Below are 15,935 nucleotides of genomic sequence, written 5' to 3' on the forward strand. Positions count from 1 at the left end.
TCTTCATATTGCATTTATTTATGGATGATGTTTTAGTTGTAACGGAGGGTGCCACTAAATTGGAGAGGTTGGGGGCCTTCTTAAATATAAATTTAGGGTGCGGTGTTAGCATTTCGCCGATTTGTTTGTCCTGTTTGAGTATCTCCCAGTGTCGTTTAATGATATTCTTAAAGGTGGACGTACCTTCACTGTAATTACTAATTATTGGGATGTCAATTGTTTGTGGGTGGTCATCATCTGTTTGTTTTGTTATCTCGGCTTGTTTCGTTTGTAGTAGCGTGCGTTGGTCCAGGTTATTGATTTGTTCTGCAATTGGTAATAGGCTTTTGATGTCATATCCTTTGTCCAGAAATTTCTCATTGAGTTTCTGTACTTCTTCGTCATAATCCGTGTTATTGGTACAATTTCTCCTAGCGCGTATATATTGACTTCGTGGAATATTATTCAGCCAGGTAGGCAGGTGGCAACTGTTGAGGGGTATGAAGCTGTTGGTGTCAGTGGGTTTATGGTAGGTTTTTGTAGAAATGGAACCCTCTGAGATGGAAATAGTTAGGTCCAAGAAATTGATCTGGGTTCTGCTCCAAGTGGGACTAAAATTAAGATAAAAATCATTTTTATTTAAATCCTTTAAAAATGTATCCAGTAAAATGTCATCTCCCTTCCATATAAAAATCACGTCGTCAATGAAACGTTTCCATAGGACCAGATTCGCACCGGTTTCGCCCAGGGTCTGGTAGGTGAGCTCCTCCCATCGACCCATATATAGGTTTGCGAAACTCGGTGCGAATCTGGTCCCCATCGCGGTCCCCCACGTCTGCAAGTAAAAATCGGATCCGTATTTAAAATAATTATGTTTTAAGATAAAAGTGATGCATTCTCCGATAAAATTGATCTGATTTTCTGGCATAACGCCATCTTTTCTCAGAAAGAATTCCGTTCCCTTCTCGTATTCAATCACGGTGTAGAGTGAGGTCACATCCAACGTTCCCAGGATGTAGTTATCTTTCCTTTCCATTTTTTTTTTTTTTTTTTTTTTTTTTCTTCCCTGCAAGGTTGGGAGGGAGGGGGGTGGTTGGGGCGGGTTGGGGATGATTTCAACATTTAAGATATTATAAATGTCATGTCGATATGTATTTTTGTATCATAAATAAAATATGGAGATTGAAAAAAAAAAAAAAAAATCTTTCCATTCGATTTCATTCAAGATTTGTAGGATGTGTTTGGTGTCCTTGAGATAAGAAGGTAGTTTTTGGACATAAGGTTGTAGTAGGACATCAACATATTTTGATAAATTGGATGTCAGTCCGTCAATTCCTGAAATTATGGGCCTTCCAGGGGGGTTGGTCTTGTTTTTGTGAATCTTGGGCAGATAGTAAAAAATTGGGATCCTAGGATTCTGATTGTTAATGTAGATCGCTTCCTCCAATGTTAGAATGCTTTTTAATTTGCCGTTTTTTACTAGATTATTTAATTTTTTCTTGTATGGGTCCGTAGGGTCTATTTGAAGTCTCCTATATGTTTTATTATCAGATAGTAATCGCATACATTCTTTGTGATATGCCTCTTGTTCCGGTATTACTATACTGCCCCCTTTGTCGGCTGGTTTAATAATAATCCCGTTGTTATTCTGTAGTGTTTGTATGGCTTTTAATTCACCCTTACAGAGGTTTCCCGGGCCTCTCCTCCTATGCGGGTTGATTCTGCGCAGGTCCCTGGTCACTAGTGTTTGGAAGGTTCTTATGGCATCTGAGTATTCACTGATTGGGTTAAATTTAGATTTTTGTTTTAGTGTCGTATGAATGAAATGGTCCTTGTCCGTTGGTTTCTGGTTTTTATTATTGTCATCTTCTTTTCCCTCATTATTATCATTCTTATTCATTGATTTTTCTTGTTTATTACTACCATTTTCTACTTCGATTTTGAATTGTGTTTTCTCCTTATTCTGTCTGGTTTTTCCTTTTGTTTCTTTCAGGATTTCATCTTTTTTCATAGAGGTATTTTTAAAAAAATATTTTTTGAGGGCTAGTTTGCGGATGGATTTTCTTATGCCAATGAAGGCATTAAACGGGCAAAATTTTGATGATGGGGCAAATTTCAGGCCTTTTTCTAATAATTTTATTTCTTCCCTATTTAGTGTATATGAGCTTAGGTTACATATATTCAGGCCTGCTGGATCCTGTAGTTGTATTTTTCTTGTCAGTCCTTTCACTCTTCTCCCTCTTTGAGTTTTTTTCTTTTTGCTGGTACCTTTGCCTGAAAAAAATCCTTATTCACTGTTTTCTTTGTTATTTTCTTGTATTCATCCTTTTTATTGGCGGCATCATCATTGGTATTGCTGTTTATATTGCTTTTTCTCCTATTCCATGTAGTTTTTCACACGCGTTCTACCTCCACGTGTGGATCCGGGGTTTTATTCTGTATTTGTACATCCCTGGTTGTGGTGTGTGTCTCAGTGGTCTCACTTCTTGTTTCCACGTTAGCCTCCTCATCCACCGGTAAGATTTCAAATCTATTTTCTACTACAATACAGCCGTTTTTATGTGTATTGGTAGTATTAGCAGTTGGTCCATGTGAGTGCACCCTTTGTGGGGGGAGAGGGAGGGTTTGGTTTATTGTTGTTTGTTCCTGAAGATTGTCATCCTCTAAACTATTTTCATAGATAGAAATGTTTGCTAGTGTGCAATCACATATTGTGTCATCGATGGTATTATATTCCGAATCACTTTTATTTGGTGTTCCTCCCACCATGTTCTTTATTTGGTTTTTCTTATTATTTGTGTTGTCGATACTTGGCAGGTCACTTGTATTGGTGTTTTCCGTATTTGGCAAATCTCTATTGTGTTTGCTGTTTTTTTTGAGAATAATTTCATCCTCTTTTGTTTTAATTCTCATATTTATTGATTTAGAGATTCTTTTAATTTCAGGATGGTCTTTATACGGTCTTATTCTGTCGAAAAGTCCCATAATTTCCTGATTATTTTTTCTTAGAGAATTTTTCCTTTTTGTTATAATAAATAGTACAGTTTTTTTAGAGAATTCATGGAGGAGGTCATCCCATTCTTTCAAATTGTCACTATCTCCTAGGTCGCCATTTAATGCCTTAGTGATTTTCAGGCCTTTTGGTACAGAGTCATGTCTGAGGTAATTTTCCAGGGAGGCTACCTCCCATAGGTCCCTCATTTCTTTAATCAGCAATCTCTCTAGGTGTTTGACATACTGTACAGCTTCTAAAATCGCATCATGTGGGGGTTCATCATCTGTAGTCAGGTCTAGAATTAAAAATAAAAGACTCCGCTTTTAAACTAAACCACTATATAACATGCAATACGGCAGGAGTCATATACTTCATAAGATGCCCATGTCAAAAAATCTATGTGGGAAGGACCAAAAGACAACTATAAACAAGAATCAGAGAACATGTGAATAATATACACAAAAAATTTGAGGGGCACCCACTATCCCGTCACTATGCTCAACATCATGCATGTAAATTCATGGGATCCATTTTTGGAGGGATTGAAAAAGTACCGGCCAATAAGAGAGGTGGTGATTACTTAAAAGAAATGTCAAGACAGGAAAGCAAAGGATCTTTAAACTAAATAGCTTGGCCCCATATGGCCTCAATCAAGGCATTGAACTGTTCGCATTTGAATAAAACAAAAGAAAATACTGACTGGATCGGATGGGGTTAAGTGTTCCTAGTGCCAACAAACTAGTAGTTGCCATGGGAACAACAGCCTATTTACTTTCAGGATTGACAAATCTTACCATCCCTGACGAAGGAGCCCGTTTAGGCTCAGAAACGCGTCGGATTGAATTTGTCCCCTGAAGGCTTCCATACTCAGTGTGGTGACGTCACACGCCAAGTTCCCGGACTTCAACTGGGGTTCCCTCGTGTGAGTGATTTGCTGCCGGCCGGAGCACCACCCACACTAGAGGTTGAACCTGAAGGCGCTTTGAAAACCAACCCACCGGATCCGACAAGAAGAACACTCTACGGACAGATAAACTACCTGCTAAATAAGGTAACCACTATAAAGACTACTGTAAACAAACTTTCTTCTCCATGTACTAGAAATTGTGAACACTTCCTCTTACCTCTTGTACTTTGAGCCAATACTTGGAAACATATCGGAATCAGCGCAGGTTCCGATTTTGATTTGTGTTCAAATCAGACCTCAATAGCAAATTCTTTCAAAGTCTGCTGCTAGACCCAAGCAGAAGAACTCAACAAATGTGTATACATTCACTACCAGTGATGGCTAAAATCTGGCACTCCAGCTGTGGTGAAACTATGACTCCCAGCATGCTCTATTCATTTCTATGGAGTTCTGAGAACAGCCAAGCAAGTGTGCATCTTGGGAGTTGTACTTTTACCACAGCTGGAGTGCCAGAAGGTTAGCCATCAACACACTAGTCCATAGTGAGACCAAAGGCTACATGGATAATCACACAGTTAAATGTTTTCCCATAAATATCAGTGGACGCCTTCTTAGAAAAAAAAAAAAAACAATGAGTAGGATGGAATGCCCTCCAGAATTGTCCATCCAGGGGTCTGCTCCTAGATCCAAGCAGAAGAACTGGAAGGATGTGTATACATCTGCAGTGTGCTTTCCCACAGGGGAGTAGTCCCGATGTGTAGGATGTGAGAGGTATACTGTGGCCTAATGTTTGTGTCACGTCTCCTACCTTCAGGCTGTCACTTTTTGGGGAGGGGGGGGGGGGTTCAGTCTCCGTTGCAGAGATTGTCTTGGAGCAAGGAACGAAATGAAGTCCAGACTTTGTGAAGTATAACTTTTTTGTACTTGAAATAGACTTGCAGTAAGAGAACTGTACTTGATATTTCTCTTTCTGGGTTCCAGCAGTATGCATGGTTCTGGCAGTTGGCCTTAACTGTTTGTTCTGTAATGCTATCTTTAGCTTCAAGTTTTGGTTACTGTCTCAAACAGAGTGGGGTGTCTTGGACCCGTTGTCCCCCTCCAAGATACATGGTCCTATTAATATCAGGAGTGTGCTGCTCAACGAGCTGCTTTCCCAAAGCTCCTGCAGTAGGAGGGAAAAATGCTTTCCCCACTGCGCCTTGTCTGATCTCTTTGGACTCTCTCACTTAACTCCTCTAACTTCCTGAAAACCCCTCCTTTGGTGCAGAACGGGGAAAAACCAACTCCTGCCAAAGGGGGTAGAATGAATTGGTTATATTCTGCCAGAACATATGCCACCTGATGGAAAACCAGGCACATAACATGAAGATCAGTTGTATAACAATATTAAGGCACTAAATGAGAAGACCTTGCAATAAACATACTGATGGGATACATTTCTAGACATAGGGACCCATAGCCAGGTAACAAATTTGTAGTGCCCCACTCCGGGGTACTACACATCCACTAGGGGCCATAGTTAGACCTAAGGCTACATGGAAAAAGCAAATGGATAGTTTCAAACAGCAATAATGCCTATTACAGTAATTAAAGCCTTTAGATGCTGTGACCAAGTGATATCACGGTATCTAAATGCGCAAAAACTCGGACGATGTTACCGGCATCCTCTGTGGCCAGTGAGGATGCCAGTAATTGATTTGAAAGCACTCAGCCTAAAAAAATAAGCCCTCATACAGCTATATGAACGGAAATATAAAAAAAGTTATGGCTCAAGGAATATAGGGAAGAAAAATGCAAACGCAAAAAATAAATTAAAAAAACCTCCAGTATCCTAAGGGTTAAACATATTTGATATTTCTGTAATTGTATTGCCCAGCAGAATAACATTAACATGTTATATATGCCGCAGGATGAAGAGTACAAAATTTATAACGCAAAAAACGATGGCGGAATTACTGCTTTATTTCTATATCTCCCAGAAAGAGTTAATAAGATAATAAGTCAATCAATAAAAATATGTATCCCAAAATACAACTTATTTCACAAAAATATGCTCTCAAACATCTAAGGGGGGAGGGGGGGGGCTAGGGCTTTTAGATTCAAATCCTGTCACGAGGGTGTCATGACCTATCGCTGACCCTGTGGTGCCTGGGGTCAGAAGGTCACAGGGATCGCCCCATGACCTAGTTGTGGAAATGGATTCTGGTTCAGGTTTTCCTGTTTTTGGTTTGCAATTCTTTTTGTCCTATATAGGTATCGGTAGTTTTCCTTTCAGCTGTTTTTTGTCTGCCACTCCTAGCCACTATATATTCTCTCTTCCTACTCCTCTTTTTGCCAGATATAGACCTTCTTCCCTGTTATCTATTCTGACCTCAGATGGTTTTGCTGTGGAGCCTGCTGGAGCTGTTGGAACCAGTGCGGTTGGATCTCCGGTTCTTTCCAGTCTGTCTCCTATTGTTTGTCGTATCCCTTCGGGGATTATATGTGGTGTTTGTGTTGTTTGTCCACTCCCTGTTGTTACCCTAGGTGTCAGTGGTGAGGACTAGTGCTCCCACCAACCTTCTCACTACCTAGGGCTTCTTTCAGGGTAAGTCAGGGACGAGGCACGTGATCGGCATACGGGTAAGCAACCCATCTAGGGACGTCAGGGTAGCCAGGTGCCAGTGCTAGGTGAGTTAGGGGTCACCACTCCTCCCTCTCCCTTGTGTTAGGACACCCGGTCTCCCTTCCCTCTGCGCCGCACGTCTGGTACCTGCCTTACCAGAAATGATAAATCCAATGAAAAATTCTAAAAACTTATTTGGTCCTCAAATTGACCCTCCAGTCGAAGGCTAAAATTTGACTACTTCCAGCCCTGATCTCAAGAGTCTTCTGACCCCTACGTCCTAGCATTCGTTCAGTCCACAAATCACCCAGACAGAACAGGGTCGGTTCTTTTCACACCATCCACACATAAATTACTGTTACTTCACACAGGTCTCTAATGGTTAATCTTCTTCCGCTGAGCATTAAGTGGTTGCCTCTCACAACAAGCACAGTCTCCAAACTTCAGAACTCCATGACTCCCATCCAAGGCCGAACTCTTTAGAGTTCTGTTTTTCTACTCTGACCCAGGCTCTGCAGTCAAGGATTCTGCTCACCCTAGTCTCTACACAGGGAAAAGCCCATTTATTTAGGTACGACTTAAATAAACAGGCCGTACCTTGGGCCTTTAGGTAACCAGGCCTGATGACTATAACATCCCCCAGGTTTCAGTTCACAATGTTCACCTATCTTCCACTGTGACATTATCTCGTCTGAGACTTCCCCTTCATTGGGCCCTTTTCTTAGGAAGTCTTCCATGCCTAGTTTTCAGTCTCTCTTAGAAAAGGGAGGGTCTGCACACCATGTGGCTTCAGCAACACTCTGCTGTACTTCCTGGACAACAACAATATATATATTTTTTTATTTTATTAATTTATTTTCCTCACTTATAAAGCTCTGACATATTCCACAGCGCAAGGAAAAAATGTGGGGGGTTCAGTCAGCACAACCCTGTAAGCAGGTGCACATTGCTATGGCGAAATACACATACAAACACAAAAACACAAATGCAACGGCACTCTGCAACCAGCACTCTGCCCTGCCTCTATGCTGGATGTTGAATGAGGCATTAGTGTACATTTTGGCCAAAGCGTAATAAGCCACTCACCACGTCAAGGTCGCCTCTATGAGTGGTCCCTAACACTAGTTCCTACCTGTTATGGGCCATGACAGCCACACAGGGAGCGCAGGTACAGCATGCACGCCAGGCACACTCTGCTTTTAACCCCATCCGGTGCCATAACAGCTTCCATCGGATCCAGGGATGCAAGTACCAACATGCATGCTGAGCCCACTATATACTTCTCCTGGAGCCAAGTGGCTACTGGCAGGCGCTATAAAAGCAGACTCAGTTTTATACTGACTTTAAAACAAGCCTCCAGGGCAGACTAACTGGTCAGGTGTGCATGACTGCATGGAGATCGCCACGCCTACAATATATACTACAAAGAAAAAAATGTGGGGGGTTCAGTCAGCACAACCCTGTATGCAGGTGCACATTGCTATGGCGAAATACACATATAAACGCAAAAACACAAATGCAATCGCATTCTGCAACCAGCACTCTGCCCTGCCTCTATGCTTCATAAAAACCATCAAGCGCTACAAAGAAACAGTTTCACATGCAGACTGCCCCAGGAAAGGAAGACCAAGAGTCACCTCTGCTGCGGAGGATAAGTTCATCCGAGTCACTAGCCTCAGAAATCGCAGGTTAACAGCAGCTCAGATTAGAGACCAGGTCAATGCCACACAGAGTTCTAGCAGCAGACACATCTCTAGAACAACTGTTAAGAGGAGACTGTGTGAATCAGGCCTTCATGGTAGAATATCTGCTAGGAAACCACTGCTAAGGACAGGCAACAAGCAGAAGAGACTTGTTTGGGCTAAAGAACAAACGGAATAGACCAGTGGAAATCTGTGCTTTGGTCTGATGAGTCCAAATTTGAGATCTTTGGTTCCAACCACCGTGTCTTTGTGCAACGCAGAAAAGGTGAACGGATGGACTCTTCATGCCTGGTTCCCACCGTGAAGCATGGAGGAGGAGGTGTGATGGTGTGGGGGTACTTTGCTGGTGACACTGTTGGGGATTTATTCAAAATTGAAGGTATACTGAACCAGCATGGCTATCACAGCATCTTGCAGCGGCATGCTATTCCATCCGGTTTGCGTTTAGTTGGACCATCATTTATTTTTCAACAGGACAATGACCCCTAACACACCTCCAGGCTATTTCACCATGAAGGAGAGTGATGGGGTGCTGCGCCAGATGACCTGGCCTTCACAGTCACCGGACCTGAACCCAATCGAGATGATTTGGGGTGAGCTGGACCGCAGAGGGAAGGCAAAAGGGCCAACAAGTGCTAAGCATCTCTGGGAACTCCTTCAAGACTGTTGGAGGACCATTTCAGGTGACTACCTCCTGAAGCTCATCAAGAGAATGCCAAGAGTGTGCAAAGCAGTAATCAAAGCAAAAGGTGGCTACTTTGAAGAACCTAGAATATGACATATTTTCAGTTGTTTCACACTTTTTTGTTATGTATATAACTCCACATGTGTTAATTCATAGTTTTGATGCCTTCAGTGTGAATCTACAATTTTCAGTCATGAAAATAAAGAAAACTCTTTGAATGAGAAGGTGTGTCCAAACTTTTGGTCTGTACTGTATATAAACAAAATACAAAAGGGAAAGGAAACACTTATCTTCAATGAAGCTTTGGTAGCACCAGGAACTCAGATGAGAACCAAACACAAGCTAACCATAAGTCCAACAGAAGCTATAAATCGCATAGCATAGTGGGAGAAACAACAATAAATAGAGCAGATTAAATGACCAGAATAGCCACACCTGGGGAAAGAAGGTGTGGCAAGCACCAGAAACAACACAGACATAATCTGATCCAAAATGAAAACATGTCATATCAAACCATGTGTTGCCAGTCTCGCAGATCTCCTGCCACCTGTCGTGGGAACGTCCGTATGTCTCGGTACATCTGTGGCAGTGTAGCTGGCCAGCTAAGACCTGTCCTAGGTTGCTAATATAGCTTATATGTTTATACAGCTAGACCTGCCAATAACCTTAATACAGTTCCTATGTTTGTGTGTTAAAGACAAAAGCTTAGTTATTTACAGTGACTTCATGTTTGGATGTCATGTAATAGTTATATTTTGTATTCACAGAAGCAGAAAAGATAGTATGCCTTTAAGATTCATTATATAATGTGAGGTAAGCTCAATGACATAGCAGAAGCAACCGGATGATTATATTCCTAGATGTCACGGCAATGCTCAGGAGAGTGTTGCAACCATTGTCCCAGCAAGACAACAGAGAACAGGCCTAGCTAGACTTCCCACTCCGCTACCCACTGTATTTTCGGGAGAAGTACTGAAGTTCATAGAGTTGAAGGCAAGCTTTGAAATGATCATTGAGCATCATTGCTTTAGTCCAGTTGACAAGTTATTCTACCTTCAGAGATATGTTGGTGGAGAAGCCAAGGAAGTTCTTGAAGGTAACTTCTATAGAAAAGACGAAGAAGCCTACAGGCAACCATGGGAAAAATTGAATGCAAGATATGGTCATCCTTTCTTAGTACAAAGAGCCTTTAGAGAGAAACTGAATAACTGGCCTAAAATAGGTCCTAAAGAACACTTCAGACTCCAAAAGTATGGTGACTTCCTGCAAGCAGAGAGATCATAAAGTGCTTAAATAACTTAAAGTGAGAGTACAGATACTCAAGAAAGAAATATATCCACCATTTTATGTTGAATGACAAGATTGAACAGTTGAACCACCATCTTATGCCTGCCGCCATTTTATGATACTTTATTCAACACATGTTTTGCACATGGACTATCTGCTGCGGAGGCGGCAGTGTTATATGAAGAAAAATTGAAGTTAATAAAGAAGTTATTTCAAGCATTTGGTGTGCTCTTTAAACCTACTGTTTCCATAGAATGGCGCTAGAGGAATTACAGAGTAATAGACAGTCTGGTTAGACTAAAAGGTCAGAGATATCAAAATTCTTCTAATGCCACAGCGCAAAAGGCACTTCATAGTGCTCCGCCTGCCACAGACAGTACCCCCTCTTCTACGGGTGACCTCCGGGCACCCAGGACCAAACTTATCCGGATGAGACCTGTGAAAGGCAATCACCAAATGACAGGCATTCACATCAGATGCTGGTACCCACATCCACTCCTCTGGTCCATAACCCTTCCAGTGAGTAAGATACTGAAGAGATCTATGGAGAACTCGAGAGTCAATAATCTTGGCAATCTGGAATTCCAAATTGCATACCACCATGACTGGAGCGGGTGGCAAGGGGGGAGACTCCAAAGGTTCAACATATCTCTTCAAAAAGGATTTGTAAAAACACATTATGAAGTTTCAGAGCCTGAGGAAGTTCAAGCTGAAAAGCTACAGGATTTTCAATGGCAGTGATCTTATATGGACCAATAAACCTTGGACCCAACTTCCAAGAAGGTACCTTCAACTTAATGTTTCTTGTGGACAGCCACACAGAATCACCCATTCTCAGAGACAAAACATCTTAAGTAATTCCCAGACTCTGATTAGTGTGCTCCGTCTGTCCATTTGTCTGAGGATGAAAAGCAGAAGAAAAAGACAGCTGTACCCCCAGCTGAGTACAGAACGCCTTCCAGAATCTGGACATAAACTGAGTCCCACGATCCGAGACCACGTCAGAGGGAATGCCATGAAGTTTCACAATGTTGTCAACAAACACTTGCGCGAGTGTTTTAGCATTACGTAGGCCAGGCAGTGCCCCCAGTAGATGCCCCCATAGTGCACCTTCCCCTCCTTCCCTTTAGTGACCCCCATAATCTGTGCCAGAATAAAATTTGCCTATATAGTGCCCCCCATAATCTGTGCCAAAATAGAATTAAATTAAAAAAATAAGCCAGCTGAGGCGGCGCATTGATAATGATGTCATTGCGCCGCTTGCGTCGGCCTATTATAGGCTACAAGCACTAGGCCTGAAGCTTATCAGTAGCCTATCACAGGAGACGTCGCTCCTGTGCCCCACTGCAACATCTACCTGTATTGCTGTATTGCCTCAACTCGCCTAATTGGCGTTGCGGCTCTTATCTAGGCCAGACTGAAGAGTACCGGATCGTCGCTGGATGTGTGCCATGGAAGTCCCGCTGCACCAGCTGTTCGAAAGAGCAGAGTCTGCCGGCTGAGAACATTGGTTACAAAGCTGTCTGGAACAGCCTGGGTGGAACGCCTAAGATGAGAACAGCGGCTGAGGATAGGGCATCAATAAAAATATCTTGAAAACCCCCTTTAAGGAGCGGATTTGGAGAATGGAGTATGTTGAAATGATGTAATTTTTACGTTCCGCAAAAGAGCATATAGCTTGTGTGGACAAGAAGGATGAAAAAACTGATGATGACAAACAGCGTTGTATGCCAAGATCTTGTGACTATTGGCTTCAAGTCTTTTGTATTTAGTCTGCAGTATTTGGTGAAAAGCATCCGGATCATTGTTCGGGGCTATTTCAACATTTGGATATTAATCTTGAGGCATACCAAAATTTTGGATGTATGGCGTGGTTCTAATATGACAAGATGTTTCACCAAAAATTGGCAGTACATCCGTCTCTTAAAGTAAAGAATATTGGTCTGTGGGTTCATTTGATGTTGCTTCAGAAGTCTTTGCCACTTAAGTCTTTTAATTCCTCTCAGGCTATGCTTCCCTTACAATGAAGCTACTTGTAAGTGGCTAGCCAACTGTCGTTACCAACATGAGTGCTCTTTTTGTGGGGGCACTCATCCTATGGTGTGGTGTTTTAAAATGAATGCTCAATCTACACAGCGACAGCCTAACACCAAGGAACAGACTTCCAAAAGCATGGAGTCCAGTGAAGCTTTTGGAAATGCTACCATGGCTAGAGCAGTACCCAGATCAAATAAAAAGCTAATCTGATTTTTGATGTTTTCAATGTCGCTTTTGGGTGTCTCTGAGTTTCAAGGTGAAGGTTGTTGCTGGATAGAGAATTTGAAATCTGTTGTCTTGCTTGAAGATGTTGTCTTGTTTAAATTGCAAAATGAATTGGACCTGGGTAGAATTGCGGGTCCCTTTGTCAATCTCCCCGTCCTAAATTTTTTGCCTTTCTCCATTGGGGATCGCACCCAAGAAGGAGCCTGATGAGTTTAGGCTTATACACCACCTGTATTTTTCGGATAATTATTCTCTTAATCACACGGTGGACAGGGGTGGATTGGCCATATATCATAGAGTAAAACAAAAAAGATAGATAAACACTCGCGCTGCCGTCTGGATAAATTGGGGTAGGGGTGAGCTCACACAAGCAAACTTTTACAAACAAACTTGTGTGTGAGCCCCGTCGCTGCAGGGTTCTGCTGTGGGGTTAATTGCCAAAAAACAGCCCACAAAATAGGAGGAGACCTATTGTTGAGAATTAGAAAGAGGAGAAGAACCCGCGCTGACTCTATTTATACCTGAAGAAATGCTAATCTCAGATTTCCCCAAGGTATATAGGACCTTATAGTCTTCAATATCTGTTCTGGTAGCTCTATTCCTGTCAGTACTGAGTGGATAGCTGCGCTAGCTGCGCTTATCCTTTACATGCAAATAAGTGTTGCAGAAGGTAAAAAACTGTTGCGGACTAATAAGGCAGTCTTAGGCACTTACTGTTATGTGCTCCGCTCGGTTCTTTTCTGAAAAAGTTCAATCTTCATGGTATTGATGATCCTCCTCTCTTGTCCCGTTCAATCTTCTATCTTCAGCTTGTTCTGTGTAGCGTGTGCAGCCCCGGCCGGTGGCTTGCGCGCGCACAGAGCAGCCGTTGTTTGGTGCGTTGTCCTGGAGACCTGTAGTGTGACGTCACACCCGAGACTACGGAAGCCTCTAGGGTCCACAATTCCTCCGACGCGTTTCGGAATGCACTGATTCCTTCCTCAGGGATAATTGTGAAGCCTGTTGAGCCGATTTTAAGCATGCAGGTCTCCATGGAAACGTTTTTTGTTGATAGTGCACTTAGAGAAACAGTGCTGGAACTTCAAGGGGTGCCAGGAATATTGAAGAAAGAGGGTTATGTGGTTAGTTAGCAATTAAAATTGGGTTAGTTTGAGTACATGTGATTCCTTTACACTATTGCTCCCCAGAGATATTAGGAGTATATGAAATCTATGTTAATTAGTTTAGCAGAAGGGCCTGATTATTGGAAAGATTTTTTTAATTTTTTTATTTTTTTATTTTTTATTATTGCTGTTGTGATTATTTGTCTTGCGTAATGACTTTCTTACTCTTAGCTATTATATAAGGAATTTATAGGAATGCGAACAATTCGATTTCTTGATTCAGGCCTGTAGGAGCCAGGGTGTTTAGGTTGTAAATCCACTCACTCTCTTTTCGGGACATTGCCTTTATATAATCACCCCCTCTGGGATCACGCCTCACTTGCTCTATACCTCCAAAGGATGACCCTTCAAATTTGCCCTTGTGTTTTTCCGTGAAGTGGCGTGATAGTGGATGGCCCACAAATTTTTTGTTTATATTTTTTACATGTTCCCATATTCTGACCCTTAGCTCGCGTTTTGTTCTCCCTATGTACACCTTTCCGCACGGGCATTTTATGTAGTAAATGACCCCCTTTGAAAAGCAGGACAAGTGGTTTTTTATTTTGTATGAATTGTTTACACTGGTGATTTCTTTGATAATGTTTTTTTGTTTAGATGCTTGGCAAGCCTTGCATGTTCTGCAGGGAAAAAAACCTTTTTTGTCATCTGGTATGGTTGCCTTTTTGTTTTTCCCTTCAGTTGTGGTTCTAATTGATGGGGCTATTAAATTTCCCAAATTTTTTGATTTTCTAAAAATAAATTTAGGGGCCCTGGGTAATTTTTCCCCGATAATTTTATCGTGCTTTAAAATGTCCCAATGTTTTTTTATGATTTGTCTAAACTGGTATTCTTTTTCATGATATTGGGTTATTATGGGTATAACAAAGTCCGTGTTATCCTTCAGTGTGTTTTTTTCGCTATCAGGAGTTTTTTGTTTCTGAATCAGTGATTGTCGTTCTATTTTCATGACTTCATTTTTAATCTCCTCTAATTTTGTAGCATTGTAACCCTTTTCCAGGAATTTTTGTTGTAAATTGTTTGCCTCATATTCGAACCGTTCATTTAGGGTGCAATTCCTCCGTAGGCGGATGTATTGGCTCCGTGGGATATTGGTAAGCCAAATTGGGAGATGGCAACTGTCTAGAGCGATAAATCCATTACTGTCTGTAGGTTTTGTGTACGTCTGGGTTAGTATTGTGTTATTATGGATTTTAATGGTTAAATCCAGGAAATTGATTTCCTGGGTACTGTGGGTAGACGTAAAATGTAGGTAAAAATCGTTTTTATTTATTTCATTTAAAAAGTTTTGTAAGGACGGCACCCCCCCTTTCCATATAAAAACAATATCATCTATGAATCTTCGCCAGAGGACCAGGCCCGCGCGGAGCTCGCCATCAGGGAAGATGGTAAGCTCCTCCCACCTTCCCATATATAGATTAGCGAAACTCGGCGCGAACCTGGTCCCCATAGCGGTCCCCCACGTCTGGAGGAAAAAATTTTCTTCAAATTTAAAATAATTGTGATTCAGGATGAATAAAATGCATTCCCCTAGGAAGTCTATTTGTTCTGGTGGAATGTTACCCTTTTTGTTCAAGAAATGTTGAGCTGCTTCTTTTCCTTTATTATTTTCTATCACTGTATACAGGGAGGTAACGTCGAGTGTCCCCAAGATGTAATCTGGTTCCCATTTCACTGTTTCCAAAATTTGTAGGATGTGTTGCGTGTCTTTTAGGTAGGCCGGCAATTCTTGGACATGTTTTTGAAGAATGGTATCCACATATTTGGATAGATTGCTGGTTAGACTGCCTATACCGCTGATAATTGGGCGCCCAGGTGGATGTGACTCTGATTTGTGGATCTTCGGTAGGTAATAAAAACAGGATATGCGGGGATGTCTTATATTTATAAAATCAGCCTCCTCTTTGTTTAAAATACCTAGTTTCTTTCCTTTTAATATCAATTTGTTGAGTCTCAGCTTATATTGTTCTGTGGGATCATTCTTAATTATTCTGTATGTTTTTCCGTCCTTGAGTATTCTGTTCGACTCTTTTTGATAATCTGCAAGATTGAGTATCACTATCCCCCCTCCTTTGTCGGCAGGTCTTATAATGATGTCATTGTTTGTCTGTAGTGTTTTGATACTTATTTGTTCCTGTTTGCTGAGATTGTGTTTACACAATTTATTATTTTTCTTTGATTTAATTTTCCTTAGATCCCTGGTGACTAGGGTTTCAAACGTTTTAAATGATTCTGAGTATTCGTTCAGTGGGTTGAACCAGGATTTGTTTTTTAGTTGGGTATGTAAGAACAAAGTCTCTGTACTCATGTTTTTATTATTATTTGTATTTTTATTCTTATTATCTTCATTCA

The sequence above is a fragment of the Bufo gargarizans genome, chromosome 2, assembly GCF_014858855.1.
Source record: "Bufo gargarizans isolate SCDJY-AF-19 chromosome 2, ASM1485885v1, whole genome shotgun sequence".
Classification (NCBI taxonomy): domain Eukaryota; kingdom Metazoa; phylum Chordata; class Amphibia; order Anura; family Bufonidae; genus Bufo; species Bufo gargarizans.